Below are 27,872 nucleotides of genomic sequence, written 5' to 3'. Positions count from 1 at the left end.
GTACCAAACATAGGCTAGGAGCCTAGGCAGGTAGGGTTTTTACCCATATCGGGGCTTTGTTGTCAGACTCGAAGTCTGTTCAAATCAAATAAATCATTTGAATATAGCCTAGGCCCGGCCTAGGCCTAGCTAGGGCTCATCATAGGCAAGCCTAGCCTAGGCCTATAGGCCTAGTAGTAGTAGGCTACTAGGCCTAAGTAGGCCTAGCTTAATAGAGGACCTAGGCTTAGGCCTAACCTACTAGGCCTGTAGCCTACATAGGTAGGTAGGCCCTAGCTAGACAGGGCCTGTCTGTAGGCTATATAGGACTAGCCTAGGCCTTATGCAAGGCTTTTTTATGCTGTATTATGTGTTACAGTACCTTTTAGTAATAACTATAATACCTGTGTTTAATTTTATTTCTAAATGTGTTATGCAAATTGTTAAATAATTATTTTATTTCTTTCAGGTTGTGATATTATAATATATTAATATAAAAAGATGTGAAAGTTTTAAAGCCCATCCTAAAAGTTAGTTGATAATAATAACCAATATAATGTTGGTGGAAGAACATTTGTCTTGTCTGGAATCAATGAAGATTATGTAGCTGACGCTGTGCAGAAATACTAATAATAAAAGATGATGATGAGAATACAAAATACAGTAATAAATAGCATATGATAGTAGTAGGCCTGTGTTTAACTTGAAAAAAGGTGTCAAAATCATTAATAAAAACTAATTAATAAAGGTAAATCAGCAAATGTGTTTACTTTACTGTAGTTTTGTATTTTTCTCAATAAATTAGTGACGTACAAAGCTGAGTGTGGGGTGGGTTACTATTTCCAAGTACCTAGATTAAGTTTAGTAAGCTTCTACAGTAATCTACACCAAGTAAGTTTGTATGACAAAATGTTATCAAGTACATGCAAACATGATGTTATATTTCTTTTTAAACGGATGAATAGAGATAATAATACATTGACTATACAAGATTGTTTTTTTAACTTGTTTTTGGTAGAAAATAACATTGGAGCATGTTAATAACATGTAGTTGATAACATTTTATATAATAAAAACCATATGTTGACAGACACTAATAGACCTACGCTGTGGACAACACTGATGCGGTGTTATACAACTTTGGATGTTACAAGAATTATGGACAAGAAAATCAACAACTCCATCCATAAACATCATCATGTGCTAGGGTTCTCATAATTCATTTTTAATTCATGTTTATTGTAGTAAACCTCATAATTATGGCAGTCAGGATCAAGTCCAGAAGTGCAAAAGCACTTGTCATGACTTGACCCTTTTCAGCAAAACAAAGGTTTCAGTTTAAAGTAAATCAGAAATAAGGTTTAACAAGTATATATAACCAGTTTAAAAAAACCAATCGCATTGACTTAAAGATGTACTGTCTTCCAAAAACATGAACACTGAAGATTAATAAAATTAATTAAGTCATTTAACTTTAGGATGATGAGCTTTTTAAATAGTTAAATCTTCATATGTAGCTGTATGTATTAGATAAAAGCAGGTGCACACAGAATTGAAGACAACTTTTATAACTTTATTTCATCTTTGATTTAATTTAATAACAAATTAAAATAAAACTTACAAAATACTAAAAAACAAACTGTAAGGGAAGAGCTTAAATTAATTCAAAATAATTATTTCTTATAAAAGGTAACAAATTCAATAGTTTAACCTGGAAAGGCTAAAGAATTAAGGCCTATGTAAGCATCTATGCTTTTAACGTTTGTTAAAAAATGTCATTGAATACAAGTCCTGGCCAATCATTCATGCAACCAAACACTATGGAGCTGCTGCTGTATAATGCTGATGAGTTTCAAATGAATAGGTGAATACATTTAGACTTCTACTTCAGTATGCTCATTCTATGAAAATGCTCCTTCAATGACAGTCCAAACAGCAACACACTGTGGGTAGAAGAATATTGCAGGATTTAACCAGATTTCACAATAAGCATGTAAAGTGTTCATTTAATTGACTGCAAACATTAAAATTGTATCAGTAATACTACTAAAAGTACAGTTGTTTAACAATAGTTACTTTTGGTTTTTGCATTTGGGTGTATAATTAAATTTGTAATTGTTTTTTTCTAAGAAATTAGTTAAGTGTCCTGTATTGTTTTATTGTCTAATAAATGATTTTTAAAACAGTTGTATTGGTAGATTTGTCTAGTATATATGTTTTATAATAACTGTACCCCTACAGATGTCTAACTACTTAAATGTTCTGTACTGATGTGTTGTTTACCAGATGATTTCTAAACAAATTATTCTGTTAGAATTGTCTAAAATACAGCTGTACTCTTAATCGTGCTCTATAATAACTGTATCCCCACAGATGTCTAACTTCTTGAATGTCCTGTGTCGTTGTGTTGTCTAATGGATGATTTCTAAACAAATTATTTGTCTAAAATTGTGTGCTATAATAACTGTACCCCTACACACGTGTAACTAGTTAAATGTGAAATGTGTATTATTGGGTTGTTCAATAGATTATTTCTCAACCAATTGTACTGTTAAATTTGTCTAAAATATTTACTCTAAATTGTGCTCTATAATAACTGTAACCTAACTACTTGAATGTCTTGTATTGTTGAGTTGTTCAATAGATGATTTATCAACTAATTATACTTCAGATTTGTCTAAAATATGTACTCTTAATTGTGTGCTATAATAACTGTACCCCTACACATGTCTAACTAATTGAATGTCCTGTATTGTTGGGTTGTTCTATAGATGATTACTCAACCAGTTGTAATGTTAGATTTGTCTAAAATATGTACTCCTAATTGTGTTCTATAATATCTGTACCCCTCCCTACAAATGTGAACTACTAGAATTGCCTGTATTATTGTGCTGTCTATTAGATGATTTCTCAACCAAATTATACTGTTAGATTTGTCTAAAATATGTACTCTTAATTGTGCTCTATAATAACTGTACCCCTACACATGTCTAACAACTTGAATGTCCTGTATTATTGGGTTGTTTCATATAGAATTTCTCAACTAATTATACTTCAGATTTGTCTAAAATATTTACTCCTAATTGTGTTCTATAATAACTGTACCATGTATAATTGTTTTGTCTAAAAGTTCTTAACCAATTATAGTGTTAGATTTGCTGTTTTTTATTTTGCTCTAAACAACTAACTAAATTAAACTGTATTCCTCTCTTTAATTTTGTTGTAAGTAACTAACAAAACTAAACTGAATTCCTTTGTTTAACTTTGTCCTTAAGCAACTAACTAAACTGAACTGCATTGCTGTGTTTAATTTTGCCCTAAACTAACTAAACTGAACTGCATTGCTGTGTTTAAATTTATCCTACAACCAATAGATCAAACTACAATGTACTCTTAATTGTGTTCTATAATAACTGTACCCCTACACATGTCTAACTACTTGAATGCTCTGTATTATTATGTTGTCTAATAGATGATTTCTTAACCAATTATTCTGTTAAATTTGTTTAAAATATGTACTCCTAAATGGGTTCTATAATAACTCTACCACTACACATGTTTAACTACTTGAATGTGCTGTAATATTGTGTTGTCTAATAGATTAGATAGATAGTTTCTCAACCAATTATTCTGTTAGATTTGTCTCAAATATTTACTCTTAATTGTGTCCTATTACCTGAACTGCTGTGTTTAATTTTGTCCTACAACCAACTAAACTAAACTGAATTGCTCTGTTTAATTTTGTTTTACAACCAACTTAACTAAACTTCTCTATTTAATTTTGTCTTACAACCAACTAAACTAAACTGAATTGCTATGTTTAATTGTGTCTTACAACCAACTAAACTAAACTGAATTGCACTTGTCTAAATATTTGAATGTTCTGTATTATTGTGTTGTCTACTAGATAATTTCTTAACCAATTATACTTTTAGATTTGTCTAAAATATGTACACTTAATGGTGTTCTATAATAACTGTACCCCTACACATGTCTAAATAGTTGAATGTTCTGTATTGTTTTGTTGTCTACTAGATAAATTCCCAACCAATTATACTTTTAAATTTGTCTAAAATATATTATCTTAATTGTTGTCTACAATAACTTTACCCCTACATATGTCTAAATATTTGAATGCTCTGTATTATTGTTTTGGCTAATAGATGAATTCTCAACTAATTATACTTTTAGATTTGTCTAAATATGAATTGCTGTGTTTAATTGTGTTCTACAACCAACTTAACTAAACTGAACTGCTGTGTTTAATTATGTCCTACAACCAAATAATCTAAACTGAATTGCTCGGTTTAATTTTGTTCTACAACCAACTAGACTAAACTGAACTGCTGTGTTTAATTGTGTCCTCCAACAAACTAAACGAAATTGAATTTCTCTGTTTATTTTGTTCTACAACAAACTAGACTAAAGTAAACTGCTGTGTTTAATTTTGTTCTACAACAAACTAAACTAAACTGAACTGCTGTGTTAAATTGTGTCCTCCAACAAACTAAACTAAATTGAATTTCTCTGTTTATTTTGTTCTACAACAAACTAGACTAAAGTAAACTGCTGTGTCCAATTTTGTCCTACAACCAACTAAACTAACCTGAATTGCACTGTTTAATTGTGTCCTACAACCAACTAAACTAAACTGAATTTCTCTGTTTCATTTTGTTCTACAAATAACTGAACTGAACTGCTGTGTTTAATTGTGTTCTAAAACCAACTTAACTAAACTGAACTGCTGTGTTTAATTATGTCCTACAACCAACTAATCTAAACTGAATTGCTCGGTTTAATTTTGTTCTACAACCAAATAGACTAAACTGAACTGCTGTGTTTAATTGTGTCCTCCAACAAACTAAACTAAATTGAATTTCTCTGTTTATTTTGTTCTACAACAAACTAGACTAAAGTAAACTGCTGTGTTTAATTTTGTTCTACAACAAACTAAACTAAACTGAACTGCTGTGTTTAATTGTGTCCTACAACCAACTAAAATAAACTTAATTTCTCTGTTTCACTTTGTTCTACAAACAACTAAACTGAACTGAACTGAACTGCTGTGTTTAATTTTGTCCTACAACCAACTAAACTAAACTGAATTGCTATGTTTAATTGTGTCTTACAACCAACTAAACTAAACTGAATTACTCTGTTTAATTGTGTCCTAAAACCAACTAAACTAAACTGAATTGCTATGTTTAATTGTGTCCTAAAACCAACTAAACTAAACTGAATTTCTCTGTTTCATTTTGTTCTACAAACAACTAAACTGAACTGAACTGAACTGCTGTGTTTAATTTTGTCCTACAACCAACTAAACTAAACTGAATTGCTATGTTTAATTGTGTCTTACAACCAACTAAACTGAACTGAACTGAACTGCTGTGTTTAATTTTGTCCTACAACAAACTAAACTAAACTGAATTGCTATGTTTAATTGTGTCTTACAACCAACTAAACTAAACTGAATTACTCTGTTTAATTGTGTCCTAAAACCAACTAAACTAAACTGAATTGCTATGTTTAATTGTGTCCTAAAACCAACTAAACTAAACTGAATTTCTCTGTTTCATTTTGTTCTACAAACAACTAAACTGAACTGAACTGAACTGCTGTGTTTAATTTTGTCCTACAACCAACTAAACTAAACTGAATTGCTATGTTTAATTGTGTCTTACAACCAACTAAACTGAACTGAACTGAACTGCTGTGTTTAATTTTGTCCTACAACCAACTAAACTAAACTGAATTGCTATGTTTAATTGTGTCCTAAAACCAACTAAACTAAATGTCTCTGTTTAATTACTAAACTAAACTGTGCTGCTGTGTTAAATTGGTCCTACAACCAACTAAACTAAGCTGCTGTGTTTAATTTTGTCCTACAACCAACTAAATTAAACTGAATTGCTCTGTTTAATTGTGTCCTAAAACCAACTAAACTAAATTTCTCTGTTTAATTACTAAACTAAACTGTGCTGCTGTGTTAAATTGGTCCTACAACCAACTAAACTAAATTGCTCAGTTTAATTTTGTTCTAGAACCACATGTGTAACTAGTTGAATGTGAAATGTGCATTATTGGGTTGTTCAATAGATTATTTCTCAACCAATTGTACTGTTAAATTTGTCTAAAATATTTACTCTAAATTGTGCTCTATAATAACTGTAACCTGACTACTTGAATGTCTTGTATTGTTGAGTTGTTCAATAGATGATTTATCAACTAATTATACTTCAGATTTGTCTAAAATATGTACTCTTAATTGTGTGCTATAATAACTGTACCATGTATAATTGTTTTGTCTAACTACTTGAATGTCCTGTATTATTGAGTTGTTCTATAGATGATTTCTCAACCAGTTGTAATGTTAGATTTGTCTAAAATATGTACTCCTAATTGTGTTCTATAATATCTGTACCCCTCCCTACAAATTTGAACTACTAGAATTTCCTGTCTATTAGATGACTTCTCAACCAAATTATACTGTTAGACTTGTCTAAAATATGTACTCTTAATTGTGTGCTATAATAACTGTACCCCTACACATGTCTAACTACTTGAATGTCCTGTATTATTGAGTTGTTCTATAGATGATTTCTCAACCAGTTGTAATGTTAGATTTGTCTAAAATATGTACTCCTAATTGTGTTCTATAATATCTGTACCCCTCCCTACAAATTTGAACTACTAGAATTTCCTGTCTATTAGATGACTTCTCAACCAAATTATACTGTTAGACTTGTCTAAAATATGTACTCTTGATTGTGCTCTATAATAACTGTACCCCTACATATGTCTAACAACTTGAATGTCCTGTATTATTGGGTTGTTTCATATAGAATTTCTCAACTAATTTTACTTCAGATTTTTCTAAAATATTTACTCCTAATTGTGTTCTATAATAACTGTACCATATATAATTGTTTTGTCTAAAAGTTCTTAACCAATTATAGTGTTAGATTTGCTGTTTTTTATTTTGCTCTAAACAACTAACTAAATTAAACTGCATTCCTATCTTTAATTTTGTTGTAAGTAACTAACAAAACTAAACTGAATTCCTTTGTTTAACTTTGTCCTTAAGCAACTAACTAAACTGAACTGCATTGCTGTGTTTAAATTTATCCTACAACCAATAGATCAAACTACAATGTACTCTTAATTGTGTTCTATAATAACTGTACCCCTACACATGTCTAACTACTTGAATGCTCTGTATTATTGTGTTGTCTAATAGATAATTTCTTAACCAATTATTCTGTTAAATTTGTTTAAAATATGTACTCCTAAATGGGATCTATAAGAACTCTACACATGTTTAACTACCAATTATACTTTTAGATTTGTCTAAATATGAATTGCTGTGTTTAATTGTGTTCTACAACCAACTTAACTAAACTGAACAACTGTGTTTAATTATGTCCTACAACCAACTAATCTAAACTGAATTGCTCTGTTTAATTTTGTTCTACAACCAACTAGACTAAACTGAACTGCTGTGTTTAATTGTTTCCTCCAACAAACTAAACTAAATTGAATTTCTCTGTTTATTTTGTTCTACAACAAACTAGACTAAAGTAAACTGCTGTGTTTAATTTTGTTCTACAACAAACTAAACTAAACTGAACTGTTGTGTTTAATTGTGTCCTACAACCAACTAAACTAAACTGAATTGCTATGTTTAATTGTGTCTTACAACCAACTAAACTAAACTGAATTACTCTGTTTAATTGTGTCCTAAAACCAACTAAACTAAACTGAATTGCTATGTTTAATTGTGTCCTAAAACCAACTAAACTACACTGAATTGCTCTGTTTAATTGTATCCTAAAACCAACTAAACTAAACTGAATTTCTCTGTTTCATTTTGTTCTACAAACAACTAAACTGAACTGAACTGAACTGCTGAGTTTAATTTTGTCCTACAACCAACTAAACTAAACTGAATTGCTATGTTTAATTGTGTCTTACAACCAACTAAACTGAACTGAACTGAACTGCTGTGTTTAATTTTGTCCTACAACCAACTAAACTAAACTGAATTGCTATGTTTAATTGTGTCTTACAACCAACTAAACTAAACTGAATTACTCTGTTTAATTGTGTCCTAAAACCAACTAAACTAAACTGAATTGCTATGTTTAATTGTGTCCTAAAACCAACTAAACTACACTGAATTGCTCTGTTTAATTGTGTCCTAAAACCAACTAAACTGAACTGCATTCCTGTGTTTAATTTTGTCTTACAACAAACTAAACTAAACTGAATTGCTCTGTTTAATTGTGTCCTAATTGCTAATTGTGTTATATAATAACTGCACCCCTACATTTGCCTTACTAGTTTAATGTCCTGTATTGTGAAATTGTTCAATAGATGATTTCTCAACCTAGTATACTTTTAGATTTGTTTAAAATATTTACTCATAATTGTGTTCTATAATAACTGCACCCCTGCACATGTCTGACTACTTTAATGTCCTGTATTGTTGAGTTGTTCAATAGATAATTTCTCAATCAATTATACTTTTAGAATTGTCTAAAATATGTACTCCTAATTGTGTTCTATAATAACTGTCCCCCTACACATGTCTAACTACTTGAATGTCCTGTATTATTGTGTTGTCCAATAGATGATTTCTCAACCAATTACACTGTTAGATTTGCTGTTTTATTTTGCCCTAAACAACTAACTAAACTGAACTGTATTGCTGTGTTTAAATTTCTCCTACAACCAACTAAACTGAACTGCATTCCTGTGTTTAATTTTGTCCTAAACAACTAACTAAACTAAACTGTGCTGCTGTGTTAAATTGGTCCTACAACCAACTAAACTAAGCTGCTGTGTTTAATTTTGTCCTACAACCAACTAAACTATGCTGCTGTGTTCAATTGTGACCTCTAACAAACTAAACTAAATTGCTCAGTTTAATTTTGTTCTAGAACCACATGTGTAACTAGTTGAATGTGAAATGTGCATTATTGGGTTGTTCAATAGATTATTTCTCAACCAATTGTACTGTTAAATTTGTCTAAAATATTTACTCTAAATTGTGCTCTATAATAACTGTAACCTGACTACTTGAATGTCTTGTATTGTTGAGTTGTTCAATAGATGATTTATCAACTAATTATACTTCAGATTTGTCTAAAATATGTACTCTTAATTGTGTGCTATAATAACTGTACCATGTATAATTGTTTTGTCTAACTACTTGAATGTCCTGTATTATTGAGTTGTTCTATAGATGATTTCTCAACCAGTTGTAATGTTAGATTTGTCTAAAATATGTACTCCTAATTGTGTTCTATAATATCTGTACCCCTCCCTACAAATTTGAACTACTAGAATTTCCTGTCTATTAGATGACTTCTCAACCAAATTATACTGTTAGACTTGTCTAAAATATGTACTCTTGATTGTGCTCTATAATAACTGTACCCCTACATATGTCTAACAACTTGAATGTCCTGTATTATTGGGTTGTTTCATATAGAATTTCTCAACTAATTTTACTTCAGATTTGTCTAAAATATTTACTCCTAATTGTGTTCTATAAAAACTGTACCATGTATAATTGTTTTGTCTAAAAGTTCTTAACCAATTATAGTGTTAGATTTGCTGTTTTTTATTTTGCTCTAAACAACTAACTAAATTAAACTGCATTCCTCTCTTTAATTTTGTTGTAAGTAACTAACAAAACTAAACTGAATTCCTTTGTTTAACTTTGTCCTTAAGCAACTAACTAAACTGAACTGCATTGCTGTGTTTAAATTTATCCTACAACCAATAGATCAAACTACAATGTACTCTTAATTGTGTTCTATAATAACTGTACCCCTACACATGTCTAACTACTTGAATGCTCTGTATTATTGTGTTGTCTAATAGATAATTTCTTAACCAATTATTCTGTTAAATTTGTTTAAAATATGTACTCCTAAATGGGATCTATAAGAACTCTACCCCTACACATGTTTAACTACCAATTATACTTTTAGATTTGTCTAAATATGAATTGCTGTGTTTAATTGTGTTCTACAACCAACTTAACTAAACTGAACAACTGTGTTTAATTATGTCCTACAACCAACTAATCTAAACTGAATTGCTCGGTTTAATTTTGTTCTACAACCAACTAGACTAAACTGAACTGCTGTGTTTAATTGTGTCCTCCAACAAACTAAACTAAATTGAATTTCTCTGTTTATTTTGTTTTACAACAAACTAGACTAAAGTAAACTGCTGTGTTTAATTTTGTTCTACAACAAACTAAACTAAACTAAACTGAACTGCTGTGTTTAATTGTGTCCTACAACCAACTAAACTAAACTGAATTGCTATGTTTAATTGTGTCTTACAACCAACTAAACTGAACTGAACTGCTGTGTTTAATTTTGTCCTACAACCAACTAAACTAAATTGAATTGCTATGTTTAATTGTGTCTTACAACCAACTAAACTAAACTAAATTTCTCTGTTTAATTGTGTCCTCCAACAAACTAAACTAAATTGCTCTGTTTAATTTTGTTCTAGAACCAACAAAACTAAACTGAGCTGCTGTGTTTAATTGTGTTCTACAACAAACTAAACTCAACTGAATTGCTCTGTTTAATTGTGTCCTAATTGCTAATTGTGTTATATAATAACTGCACCCCTACATTTGCCTTACTAGTTTAATGTCCTGTATTGTGAAATTGTTCAATAGATGATTTCTCAACCTAGTATACTTTCAGATTTGTTTAAAATATTTACTCATAATTGTGTTCTATAATAACTGTACCCCTGCACATGTCTGACTACTTTAATGTCCTGTATTGTTGAGTTGTTCAATAGATAATTTCTCAATCAATTATACTTTTAGCATTGTCTAAAATATGTACTCCTAATTGTGTTCTATAATAACTGTCCCCCTACACATGTCTAACTACTTGAATGTCCTGTATTATTGTGTTGTCCAATAGATGATTTCTCAACCAATTACACTGTTAGATTTGCTGTTTTATTTTGCCCTAAACAACTAACTAAACTGAACTGTATTGCTGTGTTTAAATTTCTCCTACAACCAACTAAACTGAACTGCATTCCTGTGTTTAATTTTGTCCTAAACAACTAACTAAACTGAACTGCATTGCTGTGTTTAATTTTGTCCTAAACAACTAACTAAACTGAACTGCATTCCTGTGTTTAATTTTGTCCTAAACAACTAACTAAACTGAACTGCATTGCTGTGTTTAAATTTCTCCTACAACTAACTAAACTGAACTGCATTGCTGTGTTTAAGTTTCTCCTACAACCAATAGATAAAACGAAAAATTGTGCTCTACAATAACTGTACCCCTACACATGTCTATATTTGAATGTTCTGTATTGTTTTGTTGTCTACTAGATAATTTCTTAACCAATTATACTTTTAGATTTGTCTAAGATATGTACTCTTAATTGTGTTCTATAATAACTGTACCCCTACACATGTCTAACTACTTGAATGTCCTGTATTTTTTAGTTGTCTAATAGATGATTTCTCAACCAATTATACTTTTATATTTGTCTAAAATATGTACTCCAAAGTGTGTTTTATAATAACTGTACCCCTACACATGTCTAACTACTTGAATGCTCTGTATTATTGTTTTGTCTAATAGATGATTTCTCAACCAATTAAACTGTTAGATTTGCTGTTTTATTTTGCCCTAAACAACTAACATTAAACTGCATTCCTCTGTTTAATTCTGTCGTAAAGTAACTAACTAAACTAAGCTGAATTCCTTTGTTTAACTTTGTCCTAAAGCAACTAACCAAACTGAACTGCATTGCTGTGTTTAAATTTCTCCTACAACCAACTAAACTGCATTCCTGTGTTTAAATTTGCCCTAAACAACTAACTAAACTGTACTGCATTGCTGTGTTTAAATTTCTCCTACAACCAACTAAACTGAACTGCATTCCTGTGTTTAATTTTGCCCTAAACAACTAACTAAAGTAAACTGCATTGCTGTGTTTAAATTTCTCCTAAAACCAACTAAACTGAACTGCATTCCTGTGTTTAATTTTGTTCTACAAACAACTAAACTTAACTGAACTGAACTGCTGTGTTTAATTGTGTCCTACAACCAACTAAACTAAACTGAATTGCTATGTTTAATTGTGTCTTACAACCAACTAAACTGAACTGAATTACTCTGTTTAATTGTGTCCTAAAACCAACTAAACTAAACTGAATTGCTATGTTTAATTGTGTCCAACTCATTAATCAACTACATTTATTGAATTTATTTGAATCAGGTGAATAATAACTAATTATCAACTACCCCTACTATCATCAAATCAACTAAACATTTCTGAATATTAAACTACACATGTTGTGTTTAAATTACCCAAACAATTACTGAATAATCAACTACATTTATGGTGTTTGAATCAGGTGAACAATAACTAATTATCAACTACATCTACTATCATCAAATCAACTAATCATTCCTAAATATTAAACTACACATGTTGTGTTTAAATTACCCAAACAATTACTGAATAATCAACTACATTTATGGTGTTTGAATCAGGTGAACAATAACTAATTATCAACTACATCTACTATCATCAAATCAACTACATCTACTATCATCAAATCAACTAAACATTCCTGAATATTAAACTACACATGTTGTGTTTAAATTACCCAAACAATTACTGAATAATCAACTACATTTATGGTGTTTGAATCAGGTGAACAATAACTAATTATCAACTACATCTACTATCATCAAATCAACTAAACATTCCTAGATATTAAACTACACATGTTGTGTTTAAATTACCCAAACAATTACTGAATAATCAACTACATTTATTGTGTTTGAATCAGGTGAACAATAACTAATTATCAACTACATCTACTATCATCAAATCAACTAATCATTCCTAAATATTAAACAACACATGTTGTGTTTAAATTACCCAAACAATTACTGAATAATCAACTACATTTATTGTGTTTGAATCAGGTGAACAATAACTAATTATCAACTACATCTACTATCATCAAATCAGCTAAACATTCCTAAATATTAAACTACACATGTTGTGTTTAAATTACCCAAACAATTACTGAATAATCAACTACATTTATGGTGTTTGAATCAGGTGAACAATAACTAATTATCAACTACATCTACTATCATCAAATCAACTAAACATTCCTAGATATTAAACTACACATGTTGTGTTTAAATTACCCAAACAATTACTGAATAATCAACTACATTTATTGTGTTTGAATCAGGTGAACAATAACTAATTATCAACTACATCTACTATCATCAAATCAACTAATCATTCCTAAATATTAAACTACACATGTTGTGTTTAAATTACCCAAACAATTACTGAATAATCAACTACATTTATGGTGTTTGAATCAGGTGAACAATAACTAATTATCAACTACATCTACTATCATCAAATCAACTAAACATTCCTAGATAATAAACTACACATGTTGTGTTTAAATTACCCAAACAATTACTGAATAATCAACTACATTTATTGTGTTTGAATCAGGTGAACAATAACTAATTATCAACTACATCTACTATCATCAAATCAACTAAACATTCCTGAATATTAAACTACACATGTTGTGTTTAAATTACCCAAACAATTACTGAATAATCAACTACATTTATTGTGTTTGAATCAGGTGAACAATAACTAATTATCAACTACCCCTACTATCATCAAATCAAATAAACATTCCTAAATATTGAACACATGTTGTGTTTAAATTACCCAAACAATTACTGAATAATCAACTACATTTATGGTGTTTGAATCAGGTGAACAATAACTAATTATCAACTATATCTACTATCATCAAATCAACTAAACATTCCTGAATATTAAACTACACATGTTGTGTTTAAATTACCCAAACAATTACTGAATAATCAACTACATTTATTGTGTTTGAATCAGGTGAACAATAACTAATTATCAACTACCCCTACTATCATCAAATCAACTAAACATTCCTAAATATTTAAACACATGTTGTGTTTAAATTACCCAAACAATTACTGAATAATCAACTACATTTATTGTGTTTGAATCAGGTGAACAATAACTAATTATCAACTACATCTACTATCATCAAATCAGCTAAACATTCCTGAATATTAAACTACACATGTTGTGTTTAAATTACCCAAACAATTACTGAATAATCAACTACATTTATTGTGTTTGAATCAGGTGAACAATAACTAATTATCAACTACATCTACTATCATCAAATCAACTAAACATTCCTAAATATTAAACAACACATGTTGTGTTTAAATTACCCAAACAATTACTGAATAATCAACTACATTTATTGTGTTTGAATCAGGTGAACAATAACTAATTATCAACTACATCTACTATCATCAAATCAACTAATCATTCCTAAATATTAAACTACACATGTTGTGTTTAAATTACCCAAACAATTACTGAATAATCAACTACATTTATGGTGTTTGAATCAGGTGAACAATAACTAATTATCAACTACATCTACTATCATCAAATCAACTAAACATTCCTAGATATTAAACTACACATGTTGTGTTTAAATTACCCAAACAATTACTGAATAATCAACTACATTTATTGTGTTTGAATCAGGTGAACAATAACTAATTATCAACTACATCTACTATCATCAAATCAACTAATCATTCCTAAATATTAAACTACACATGTTGTGTTTAAATTACCCAAACAATTACTGAATAATCAACTACATTTATGGTGTTTGAATCAGGTGAACAATAACTAATTATCAACTACATCTACTATCATCAAATCAGCTAAACATTCCTGAATATTAAACTACACATGTTGTGTTTAAATTACCCAAACAATTACTGAATAATCAACTACATTTATGGTGTTTGAATCAGGTGAACAATAACTAATTATCAACTACATCTACTATCATCAAATCAACTAAACATTCCTAGATAATAAACTACACATGTTGTGTTTAAATTACCCAAACAATTACTGAATAATCAACTACATTTATTGTGTTTGAATCAGGTGAACAATAACTAATTATCAACTACATCTACTATCATCAAATCAACTAAACATTCCTGAATATTAAACTACACATGTTGTGTTTAAATTACCCAAACAATTACTGAATAATCAACTACATTTATTGTGTTTGAATCAGGTGAACAATAACTAATTATCAACTACCCCTACTATCATCAAATCAAATAAACATTCCTAAATATTGAACACATGTTGTGTTTAAATTACCCAAACAATTACTGAATAATCAACTACATTTATGGTGTTTGAATCAGGTGAACAATAACTAATTATCAACTATATCTACTATCATCAAATCAACTAAACATTCCTGAATATTAAACTACACATGTTGTGTTTAAATTACCCAAACAATTACTGAATAATCAACTACATTTATTGTGTTTGAATCAGGTGAACAATAACTAATTATCAACTACCCCTACTATCATCAAATCAACTAAACATTCCTAAATATTTAAACACATGTTGTGTTTAAATTACCCAAACAATTACTGAATAATCAACTACATTTATTGTGTTTGAATCAGGTGAACAATAACTAATTATCAACTACATCTACTATCATCAAATCAGCTAAACATTCCTGAATATTAAACTACACATGTTGTGTTTAAATTACCCAAACAATTACTGAATAATCAACTACATTTATGGTGTTTGAATCAGGTGAACAATAACTAATTATCAACTACATCTACTATCATCAAATCAACTAAACATTCCTAGATAATAAACTACACATGTTGTGTTTAAATTACCCAAACAATTACTGAATAATCAACTACATTTATTGTGTTTGAATCAGGTGAACAATAACTAATTATCAACTACATCTACTATCATCAAATCAACTAAACATTCCTGAATATTAAACTACACATGTTGTGTTTAAATTACCCAAACAATTACTGAATAATCAACTACATTTATTGTGTTTGAATCAGGTGAACAATAACTAATTATCAACTACCCCTACTATCATCAAATCAAATAAACATTCCTAAATATTGAACACATGTTGTGTTTAAATTACCCAAACAATTACTGAATAATCAACTACATTTATGGTGTTTGAATCAGGTGAACAATAACTAATTATCAACTATATCTACTATCATCAAATCAACTAAACATTCCTGAATATTAAACTACACATGTTGTGTTTAAATTACCCAAACAATTACTGAATAATCAACTACATTTATTGTGTTTGAATCAGGTGAACAATAACTAATTATCAACTACCCCTACTATCATCAAATCAACTAAACATTCCTAAATATTTAAACACATGTTGTGTTTAAATTACCCAAACAATTACTGAATAATCAACTACATTTATTGTGTTTGAATCAGGTGAACAATAACTAATTATCTATCAACTACATCTACTATCATCAAATCAACTGAACATTCCTGAATATTAAACTACACATGTTGTGTTTAAATTACCAAACCAATTACTGAATAATCAACTACATTTATTGTGTTTGAATCAGGTGAACAATAACTAATTATCAACTACATCTACTATCATCAAATCAACTAATCATTCCTAAATATTAAACTACACATGTTGTGTTTAAATTACCCAAACAATTACTGAATAATCAACTACATTTATGGTGTTTGAATCAGGTGAACAATAACTAATTATCAACTACATCTACTATCATCAAATCAGCTAAACATTCCTGAATATTAAACTACACATGTTGTGTTTAAATTACCCAAACAATTACTGAATAATCAACTACATTTATGGTGTTTGAATCAGGTGAACAATAACTAATTATCAACTACATCTACTATCATCAAATCAACTAAACATTCCTAGATAATAAACTACACATGTTGTGTTTAAATTACCCAAACAATTACTGAATAATCAACTACATTTATTGTGTTTGAATCAGGTGAACAATAACTAATTATCAACTACATCTACTATCATCAAATCAACTAAACATTCCTGAATATTAAACTACACATGTTGTGTTTAAATTACCCAAACAATTACTGAATAATCAACTACATTTATTGTGTTTGAATCAGGTGAACAATAACTAATTATCAACTACCCCTACTATCATCAAATCAAATAAACATTCCTAAATATTGAACACATGTTGTGTTTAAATTACCCAAACAATTACTGAATAATCAACTACATTTATGGTGTTTGAATCAGGTGAACAATAACTAATTATCAACTATATCTACTATCATCAAATCAACTAAACATTCCTGAATATTAAACTACACATGTTGTGTTTAAATTACCCAAACAATTACTGAATAATCAACTACATTTATTGTGTTTGAATCAGGTGAACAATAACTAATTATCAACTACCCCTACTATCATCAAATCAACTAAACATTCCTAAATATTTAAACACATGTTGTGTTTAAATTACCCAAACAATTACTGAATAATCAACTACATTTATTGTGTTTGAATCAGGTGAACAATAACTAATTATCAACTACATCTACTATCATCAAATCAGCTAAACATTCCTGAATATTAAACTACACATGTTGTGTTTAAATTACCCAAACAATTACTGAATAATCAACTACATTTATGGTGTTTGAATCAGGTGAACAATAACTAATTATCAACTACATCTACTATCATCAAATCAACTAAACATTCCTAGATATTAAACTACACATGTTGTGTTTAAATTACCCAAACAATTACTGAATAATCAACTACATTTATTGTGTTTGAATCAGGTGAACAATAACTAATTATCAACTACATCTACTATCATCAAATCAACTAATCATTCCTAAATATTAAACTACACATGTTGTGTTTAAATTACCCAAACAATTACTGAATAATCAACTACATTTATGGTGTTTGAATCAGGTGAACAATAACTAATTATCAACTACATCTACTATCATCAAATCAGCTAAACATTCCTGAATATTAAACTACACATGTTGTGTTTAAATTACCCAAACAATTACTGAATAATCAACTACATTTATGGTGTTTGAATCAGGTGAACAATAACTAATTATCAACTACATCTACTATCATCAAATCAACTAAACATTCCTAGATAATAAACTACACATGTTGTGTTTAAATTACCCAAACAATTACTGAATAATCAACTACATTTATTGTGTTTGAATCAGGTGAACAATAACTAATTATCAACTACATCTACTATCATCAAATCAACTAAACATTCCTGAATATTAAACTACACATGTTGTGTTTAAATTACCCAAACAATTACTGAATAATCAACTACATTTATTGTGTTTGAATCAGGTGAACAATAACTAATTATCAACTACCCCTACTATCATCAAATCAAATAAACATTCCTAAATATTGAACACATGTTGTGTTTAAATTACCCAAACAATTACTGAATAATCAACTACATTTATGGTGTTTGAATCAGGTGAACAATAACTAATTATCAACTATATCTACTATCATCAAATCAACTAAACATTCCTGAATATTAAACTACACATGTTGTGTTTAAATTACCCAAACAATTACTGAATAATCAACTACATTTATTGTGTTTGAATCAGGTGAACAATAACTAATTATCAACTACCCCTACTATCATCAAATCAACTAAACATTCCTAAATATTTAAACACATGTTGTGTTTAAATTACCCAAACAATTACTGAATAATCAACTACATTTATTGTGTTTGAATCAGGTGAACAATAACTAATTATCAACTACATCTACTATCATCAAATCAGCTAAACATTCCTGAATATTAAACTACACATGTTGTGTTTAAATTACCCAAACAATTACTGAATAATCAACTACATTTATGGTGTTTGAATCAGGTGAACAATAACTAATTATCAACTACATCTACTATCATCAAATCAACTAAACATTCCTAGATAATAAACTACACATGTTGTGTTTAAATTACCCAAACAATTACTGAATAATCAACTACATTTATTGTGTTTGAATCAGGTGAACAATAACTAATTATCAACTACATCTACTATCATCAAATCAACTAAACATTCCTGAATATTAAACTACACATGTTGTGTTTAAATTACCCAAACAATTACTGAATAATCAACTACATTTATTGTGTTTGAATCAGGTGAACAATAACTAATTATCAACTACCCCTACTATCATCAAATCAAATAAACATTCCTAAATATTGAACACATGTTGTGTTTAAATTACCCAAACAATTACTGAATAATCAACTACATTTATGGTGTTTGAATCAGGTGAACAATAACTAATTATCAACTATATCTACTATCATCAAATCAACTAAACATTCCTGAATATTAAACTACACATGTTGTGTTTAAATTACCCAAACAATTACTGAATAATCAACTACATTTATTGTGTTTGAATCAGGTGAACAATAACTAATTATCAACTACCCCTACTATCATCAAATCAACTAAACATTCCTAAATATTTAAACACATGTTGTGTTTAAATTACCCAAACAATTACTGAATAATCAACTACATTTATTGTGTTTGAATCAGGTGAACAATAACTAATTATCAACTACATCTACTATCATCAAATCAGCTAAACATTCCTGAATATTAAACTACACATGTTGTGTTTAAATTACCCAAACAATTACTGAATAATCAACTACATTTATGGTGTTTGAATCAGGTGAACAATAACTAATTATCAACTACATCTACTATCATCAAATCAACTAAACATTCCTAGATATTAAACTACACATGTTGTGTTTAAATTACCCAAACAATTACTGAATAATCAACTACATTTATTGTGTTTGAATCAGGTGAACAATAACTAATTATCAACTACATCTACTATCATCAAATCAACTAATCATTCCTAAATATTAAACTACACATGTTGTGTTTAAATTACCCAAACAATTACTGAATAATCAACTACATTTATGGTGTTTGAATCAGGTGAACAATAACTAATTATCAACTACATCTACTATCATCAAATCAGCTAAACATTCCTGAATATTAAACTACACATGTTGTGTTTAAATTACCCAAACAATTACTGAATAATCAACTACATTTATGGTGTTTGAATCAGGTGAACAATAACTAATTATCAACTACATCTACTATCATCAAATCAACTAAACATTCCTAGATAATAAACTACACATGTTGTGTTTAAATTACCCAAACAATTACTGAATAATCAACTACATTTATTGTGTTTGAATCAGGTGAACAATAACTAATTATCAACTACATCTACTATCATCAAATCAACTAATCATTCCTAAATATTAAACTACACATGTTGTGTTTAAATTACCCAAACAATTACTGAATAATCAACTACATTTATGGTGTTTGAATCAGGTGAACAATAACTAATTATCAACTACATCTACTATCATCAAATCAACTAAACATTCCTAGATATTAAACTACACATGTTGTGTTTAAATTACCCAAACAATTACTGAATAATCAACTACATTTATTGTGTTTGAATCAGGTGAACAATAACTAATTATCAACTACATCTACTATCATCAAATCAACTAAACATTCCTGAATATTAAACTACACATGTTGTGTTTAAATTACCCAAACAATTACTGAATAATCAACTACATTTATTGTGTTTGAATCAGGTGAACAATAACTAATTATCAACTACCCCTACTATCATCAAATCAACTAAACATTCCTAAATATTTAAACACATGTTGTGTTTAAATTACCCAAACAATTACTGAATAATCAACTACATTTATTGTGTTTGAATCAGGTGAACAATAACTAATTATCTATCAACTACATCTACTATCATCAAATCAACTGAACATTCCTGAATATTAAACTACACATGTTGTGTTTAAATTACCAAACCAATTACTGAATAATCAACTACATTTATTGTGTTTGAATCAGGTGAACAATAACTAATTATTATCAACTACATCTACTATCATCAAATCAACTAAACATTCCTAGAATATTAAACACATGTTGTGTTTAAATTACCCAAATAATTACTGATTAAACTGCATTACTGTGTTTAAATTTCTCATACAACTAACTAAACTGAACTGCATTGCTGTGTTTAATTTTGTCCTAAACAACTAACTAAACTGAACTGCATTCCTGTGTTTAATTTTGCCCTAAACAACTAACTAAACTGAACTGCATTGCTGTGTTTAAATTTATCCTACAACCAATAGATCAAACTACAATGTACTCTTAATTGTGTTCTATAATAACTGTACCCCTACACATGTCTAACTACTTGAATGTCCTGTATTATTGTGTTGTCCAATAGATGATTTCTCAACAGTGTTAGATTTGCTGTTTTATTTTGTCCTAAACAACTAACTAAACTGAAGTGCATTGCTGTGTTTAAATTTCTCCTACGACCAACTAAACTGAACTGAATTGCTGTGTTTAATTGTGTTCTACACCCAACTAAACTAAACTAAACTTCTCTATTTAATTTTGTTCTACAACCAACTAAACTAAACTGAGCTGCTATGTTTAATTTTGTTCTACAACTAACTAAGCTAAATTAGAATTGCTCTGTTTAATTTTGTTCTACACCCAACTAAACTAAACTGAGCTGCTATGTTTAATTTTGTTCTACAACTAACTAAGCTAAATTAGAATTGCTCTGTTTAATTTTGTTCTAAAACCAACTAAGCTAAACTGAACTGAACTGCTCTGTTTATTTTGTTCTACAACCAACTAAACTAAACTAAACTGAACTGCTGTGTTTACCTGTTTCCTATAACCAATTAAACTAAACAGTTCTGTTTAGTTTTGTTCTACAAACAACTAAATTAAACTGAATTGCTCTGTTTAATTTTGTCTTACAACCAAATAAACTAAACTGCTGTGTTTAATTGTGTCAATATATTATTTATGAATAAATTAAGTCCTACAACTAACTAAACTAAACTGCATCCTCGTGTTTATTTGTTCCTACAGTAAATAACTAAACTGAACTGCTGTGTCTGCATTTGTCCTACAACCAAATAAACTAAACTACATTGTTGTGTCTACATTTGTCCTACAACAATTAACCAAACTAAACTATGTTCACTTTTGTTTCACAACCAACTAAATTCCATTGCTGTGTTTAAATTTTCCTACAGTACAATTAACTAAACTATACTAAACTGAATTGATGTTTTTAATTGTTTTCCTATACAGAAAATAACTAAACTGAACTGTATTCCCCAGTTTAAATATGTTCTACAACCAACTAAACTACATTGCTGCTTTTAATTTTTCTCTACAGTAAATAACTAAACTAAACTGTATTCCTTAGTTTAATTTTGTCCTACAACAACTAACTGAACTGTATTGCTGTTTTTAATTTTTCCCTACAGTAATTAACTAAACTGACTGCATTTCTATGTTTAACTTTGGTCTACAAGAAGATTTAATTTGTTCTACATTAAATACAAGCTATTCTAAAAGGTCTTTTGTGTATGTTGGTGTGTGAGTGTGTTTATGTATGGTTAGTAGATAAATGAAACATTGTTAGTAAATTAAAGCAAAACATTTATAATGAGATTACTGATTACCTTAATTATTAATAAGCCATTAACTTGTATGTGAAGTGGAGGATGTTTGAAACCACAGCAGTAACTGAAAAAATGAAAAAGCCCATTTTAATAAACATTAGAAGTTGTCTAAAAAAAAGTTTTAATTTTGGATTTGAAATATAATACTTTACTAACAATTCTCAGATGTGTTACATTACACTTTTCTCACTTCATTTTTAATTGTAAATGTATTTGCTTTGTATTGGCTTTAGAATTAATTTCACCTGTTAAATTACATTTCTAGTCATTGACTTGGGTGCTTTGTTGTATTTAATTGGGCTTAAAATTGTTTAATGGTCATTTTGTTTTAACATGAATTAATGTGTATGAAAATATAGACTATTAGTTATATTCAACCATCTCCTTTTTTTTCTTCCTAAATGTATTATTCATCTTGTTTCCACTTCCACTTCTAGATTATCCTCTTTCTTATCCATTATCACTGTTTAAAAAAAACCCATTATATTCATAGTCATTAGTATACTAATAAAACTAATAACATTTTTAGTGCATTATTCATTTTTATGACCTAAACAGACTGTATTTCTGTGTACCATATATTGTGATTTTTAACAATGTACCCAAACAAGAACAGCTGATGGAGAAGGGAAAGCTAAATTGAATTTGGGCATTTCAAATTAACTACTTTTTTACTGTCTTTTGTAATTGTGTTGTCAACTAATCACATTAGACATTTTGTTTGATAAATGTAATGTAAATTTAATTTCTAATTGTACTGCTACAATTATTACTATTATCTGATGGTTTAAAACATAAAGCGATGACCAATTACCTTTAAAAGACATCAAATTGTGAAGTAAGACTTGTTGAAAGCATGAGAAGTGGTGACTGATTAACAATACTTGGTACTAATCATTGCAGAGGCTGAAAATATAATTAATAAAAAAAATATGTGAATAAACATTTTTACTTGTAGTACTAGCAGTTTTTGTTTTTTTTATTAGCATTTTTCCACCTAAATTACCTCTTTATTTTACATTTACTCTATTTCAATGCTATATGTTATTAGTTTGACTGGCCTCATTACATGTCCTACCATTGATTTCATGCTTTATTGTAATATAAAATATTAATTTAATTGATTGTTTTAATGTAAGGTATGATTTTAGTCATATATTCAACCATATATTTTCTGCTCCTTCATCTTGTAATTTTCCTCTCTTCTAGATCTTTTTTCCATTTGTACCATCATGTTTTTCACTGAAAAAAAACTGAATACAGTCAACACCAACAGCATTCAATAGTTACTATTTTAAGAAATCTCTTTTGTTACCACTAGGCCTACTACCATTATTTGGATTGAATTATTATTATTTATTACTTTATTTATAATTTTAAGGAGTAATTGTTATTTTTATGACCTAAAAATAATTGTATTTTCATATGTTGTTAGTAACATTAAAACGTTGATTAAGCGTGGGACTTAAAATACCTGAAGTTAAGTTGATTATTGAGTCATCAGAAATTGAATAGGCTAGTTGATTGAATACTCCAAACCGGACACTAAAACTAAAAATTAATTTACATTATAAGTCATATATAGTATTTTTAATTCGTGAAAATAGTATTACAAAATTATGTTTAAAATATTTACGATGGGTGTTTGATTACTGATTTAATGCGAGGCTTGTTCTAACTTAACTAAACTGCTGTGTTTAATTGTGTCCTACAACAAACTCCTAATTGTGTCCTATAATAACTGTACCCCTACACATGTCTAACTACTTGAATGTCCTGTATTGTTGGGTTGTTTTATAGATGATTTCTCAACCAATTACACTTTCAGATTGTCTAAAATATGTACTCTTAATTGTGTTCTATAATAACTGTACCACTACACATGTCTAACTACTTGAATGTCCTGTATTGTTGGGTTGTTTTATAGATGATTTCTCAACCAATTACACTTTCAGATTGTCTAAAATATGTACTCTTAATTGTGTTCTATAATAACTGTACCACTACACATGTCTAACTACTTGAATGTCCTGTATTATTGGTTTGTTTAATAGATGATTTCTCAACCAATTATACTTTCAGATTGTCTAAATATGTACTCTTAATTGTGTTCTATAATAAATGTACCGCTACACATGTCTAACTAGTTTAATGTTGTGTCAATAAATGATTTCTAAACCAATTTTGTCCTACAAACTGCAATATTTATGTGTTTATTTTTTCCTACAGTAAATAACTAAACTGAACTGTATTGCTGTGTCTGCATTTGTCATACAACAATTAACCAAACTGTTCATTTTTGTCCAACAACCAACTAAAACTAAACTTCATTCCTCTGTTATTTTTTTTCCCTATACAGTAAATAACTAAACTCAACTGAACTGCATTCTTCTGTGTAAATTTGTTCTACAACCAACTACTAAACTACATTGCTCCGTTTAAATTTTATATACAGTAAATAATATAAACTAAACTGAACTGTATTCCTCCGTTTAATTTTAAGCAACTAACTAAGCTTTATTGGTGTTGAATTTTGTCCTACAACTAATAAGCCTAGATCAAACTTTTGTTGTGTTTAATTTTGTCCTACAACAACTAATTGAACTGCATTGCTGTGTTTAACTTTGGTCTACAACTACATTGTTATGTTTAATTTTGTCCTACATTAAATACAAGCTATTCTAAAAGGTGTTTTGTGTATGTTGGTGTGTGAGTGTGTTTATGTATGGTTAGTAGATAAATGAAACATTGTTAGTAAATTAAAGCAAAACATTTATAATGAGTTTACTGATTACCTTAATTATTAATAAGCCATTAACTTGTATGTGAAGTGGAGGATGTTTGAAACCACAGCAGTAACTGAAAAAATGAAAAAGCACATTTTAATAAACATTAGAAGTTGTCTAAAATAAAAGTTTTAATTTTGTATTTTATTTATATTACATTTTTAACAATTCTGACTGTTACATTACACTTTTCTCACTTCATTTTAATTGTAAATGTATTTGCTTTGTATTGGCTTTAGAATTAATTTAAGACACCTGTTAAATTACATTTCATGTCATTGACTTGGGTGCTTTGTTGTATTTAATTGGGCTTAAAATAGTTCAATAGTCATTTTGTTTTAACATGAACTAATGACAAGTATACCATATTTTTCCTGCTCCTTCATCTTGTTATTTTCCTCTCTTCTAGATATATTTTTCTCCATTTGTACCATAATGTGTTTCACTGAAAAAAAAAACTGAATACAGTCAACACAACAGTATTTAATAGTTACTATTTTAAAACATCTCTTTTGCTACCATTATTTGGATTGAATTAATGTTTATTTATACTTTTAAGGAGTAATTGTTATTTTTATGACCTAAAAGTAATTGTATTTTTATATGTTGTTAGTCACATTAAACATAAGTTGAATAAGCTTGAGACTTAAAATACCTGAAGTTAAATTGATTATTGAGTCATCAGAAATTGAGTAGTTGATTGAATACTCCAAACCGGACACTAAAACTAAAAATTAATTTGCTTTGTAAGTCATAATAGTATGTTTAATTCGTGAATAATAGTATTACAAAATTATGTTAAAAATACTTAGGATGGATGCTTGATTTAATGCGGGGCTTGTTCTAAGCTAGCTGTTAATGATGTAGAAGGGAAACCTACTACAGTACACCTTCTGTAAATGTCTAGGCTAGGCCTATGCTAGAAGTCAGATAGGCCCTAACATACATAATGTAGGTAGGGCCTAGATACCTGTCAAAGCCGTTACTAGAGGTTCTAGCCTAGGCCTAGTCTAGTTTTAGGATGTAGGCTACATCTAGGCCTAGGCAGGCTTCTAGCACTGAGTACTACCTAGGCCTAGCCTAGCCTAAGATAGGCTATGCCTCCTAGCTAGACTAGGCTAGAGGAGTAGGCCTAGGCCTCCTACAGTAGGCCCCAAGCCAGGCTAAAAAGTTGTAAATAATAAGTGCTTATTTCTAGACAAAGGCCTAGTCAGTGCCTATCCTATGCCTAGATTCCAGAAAAGTTAGGTCTAGGCCTACTCTGTTTATGCACTTACAAACCTGTAAACAGACACTAGGGCCTAGGCCTAATGTAGAACGAGGCCTAAGCGGTAAGCCTAATTAGGCCGCCTGGGCAGGGCGTGTGAGACCCCCGGGCCGTACACAAGGTTTGGCACTTTGTGTGCATCATAGACCTAAGGCCTAGGCCCCTATTTACCTCTCATAGATTACCGCCAGAGAGTCAGATAATAACATTAAATATATAACATTAAACTATAACTATTTAAAAAATCTATATTACAACAAAAATAAATAACAACTTACGGTATACCTGGTTTATTCTATAGTTTACTGTAGGCTGTTGATGCTGTTAGGCCTAGGATGCTGGGTTCCAGTGAAAATGCTTAGGATTTTAAAATTTCGTGACATTTAATCGCCAATTTAACAGTTTTAAAACTATATAAATCAATAAAATCAACGTCTAGTAGATGCAGAATGTTTTAATAATTACACATATTAAAGGAATTTTTGTTTCTAGTATGTTAAACAAAATAAATCGTAATTTAATACAAGACCTGCCACAAGTCCTTAAATTTGAAACGTTTTACAATTTTAGAATGAAAACAAAATTCCGAAAAATTGTAATATTTACTTTTAAAATTATCATTTGCTAACTAAATGATGACTAATAATGAAAATAAAGCTGTTCATTATGTAAATTGCTATTTAATAATAGTTAAGATATTTTAATAAGTCATTTTACATTTATAATAAACTTTGAGTGAACGAGACAATTATATTTGAGTTCTAGCGACCACAAAATCTAAAAAAGTCGGTTTTTATTAAAAATATAAGCACGCTTAAATTCAAAAAATCAAAATAGCAGATCGATAGTATGTTAAACATAGACTAACATACCTAAAAATAGTTTGTGTTCGTAAAGTAACCACGTTGTAAATACATTTTAAAAATTAAGAAAATACGTAGCAAACGGCCAAAATGAGCAATATTTTTTAAATATCTCCGAATTTTTTTAGTTTTATAAATCCAAATTTGGCACACATAATCCAACAATATATATGAACACATTGTACAAAAATTATATTTATTGAGTAAATACGTTAAACGCAATGACTATTTGAGTTTTGGTACGTAGCAAAATGACATCCCAATTTTTCGCGAAAAAATTCAA

At 29.0% G+C, this 27,872-nt stretch overlaps 1 long non-coding RNA gene across 2 annotated transcripts; it reads right to left on the bottom strand.

The window, feature by feature from the left end:
• Positions 1-1,559: 1,559 nt before the first annotated feature.
• LOC144844674 (uncharacterized) lies at positions 1,560-27,191 on the bottom strand. 2 transcript variants are annotated; one of them, XR_013612455.1, is made up of 9 exons: positions 27,005-27,191; positions 26,115-26,186; positions 25,824-25,904; positions 25,469-25,532; positions 24,148-24,224; positions 23,752-23,915; positions 23,488-23,579; positions 22,674-23,136; positions 1,560-1,922 (listed from the first exon to the last, which is right to left on the bottom strand). It is a non-coding gene; the product is annotated as an uncharacterized LOC144844674 (long non-coding RNA). The 2 variants fall into 2 exon arrangements; XR_013612454.1 differs by having other exon boundaries at positions 1,562-1,922; positions 23,488-23,915; positions 27,005-27,189.
• Between the last annotated feature and the right edge of the window lie 681 nt (positions 27,192-27,872).

The sequence above is a fragment of the Antedon bifida genome, chromosome 6 (genome assembly GCF_963402885.1).
Source record: "Antedon bifida chromosome 6, ecAntBifi1.1, whole genome shotgun sequence".
Taxonomy (NCBI): domain Eukaryota; kingdom Metazoa; phylum Echinodermata; class Crinoidea; order Comatulida; family Antedonidae; genus Antedon; species Antedon bifida.
The sequence above is the reverse complement of the archived record's forward strand: the minus strand, read 5'-3'. Positions and strand labels throughout refer to the sequence as shown.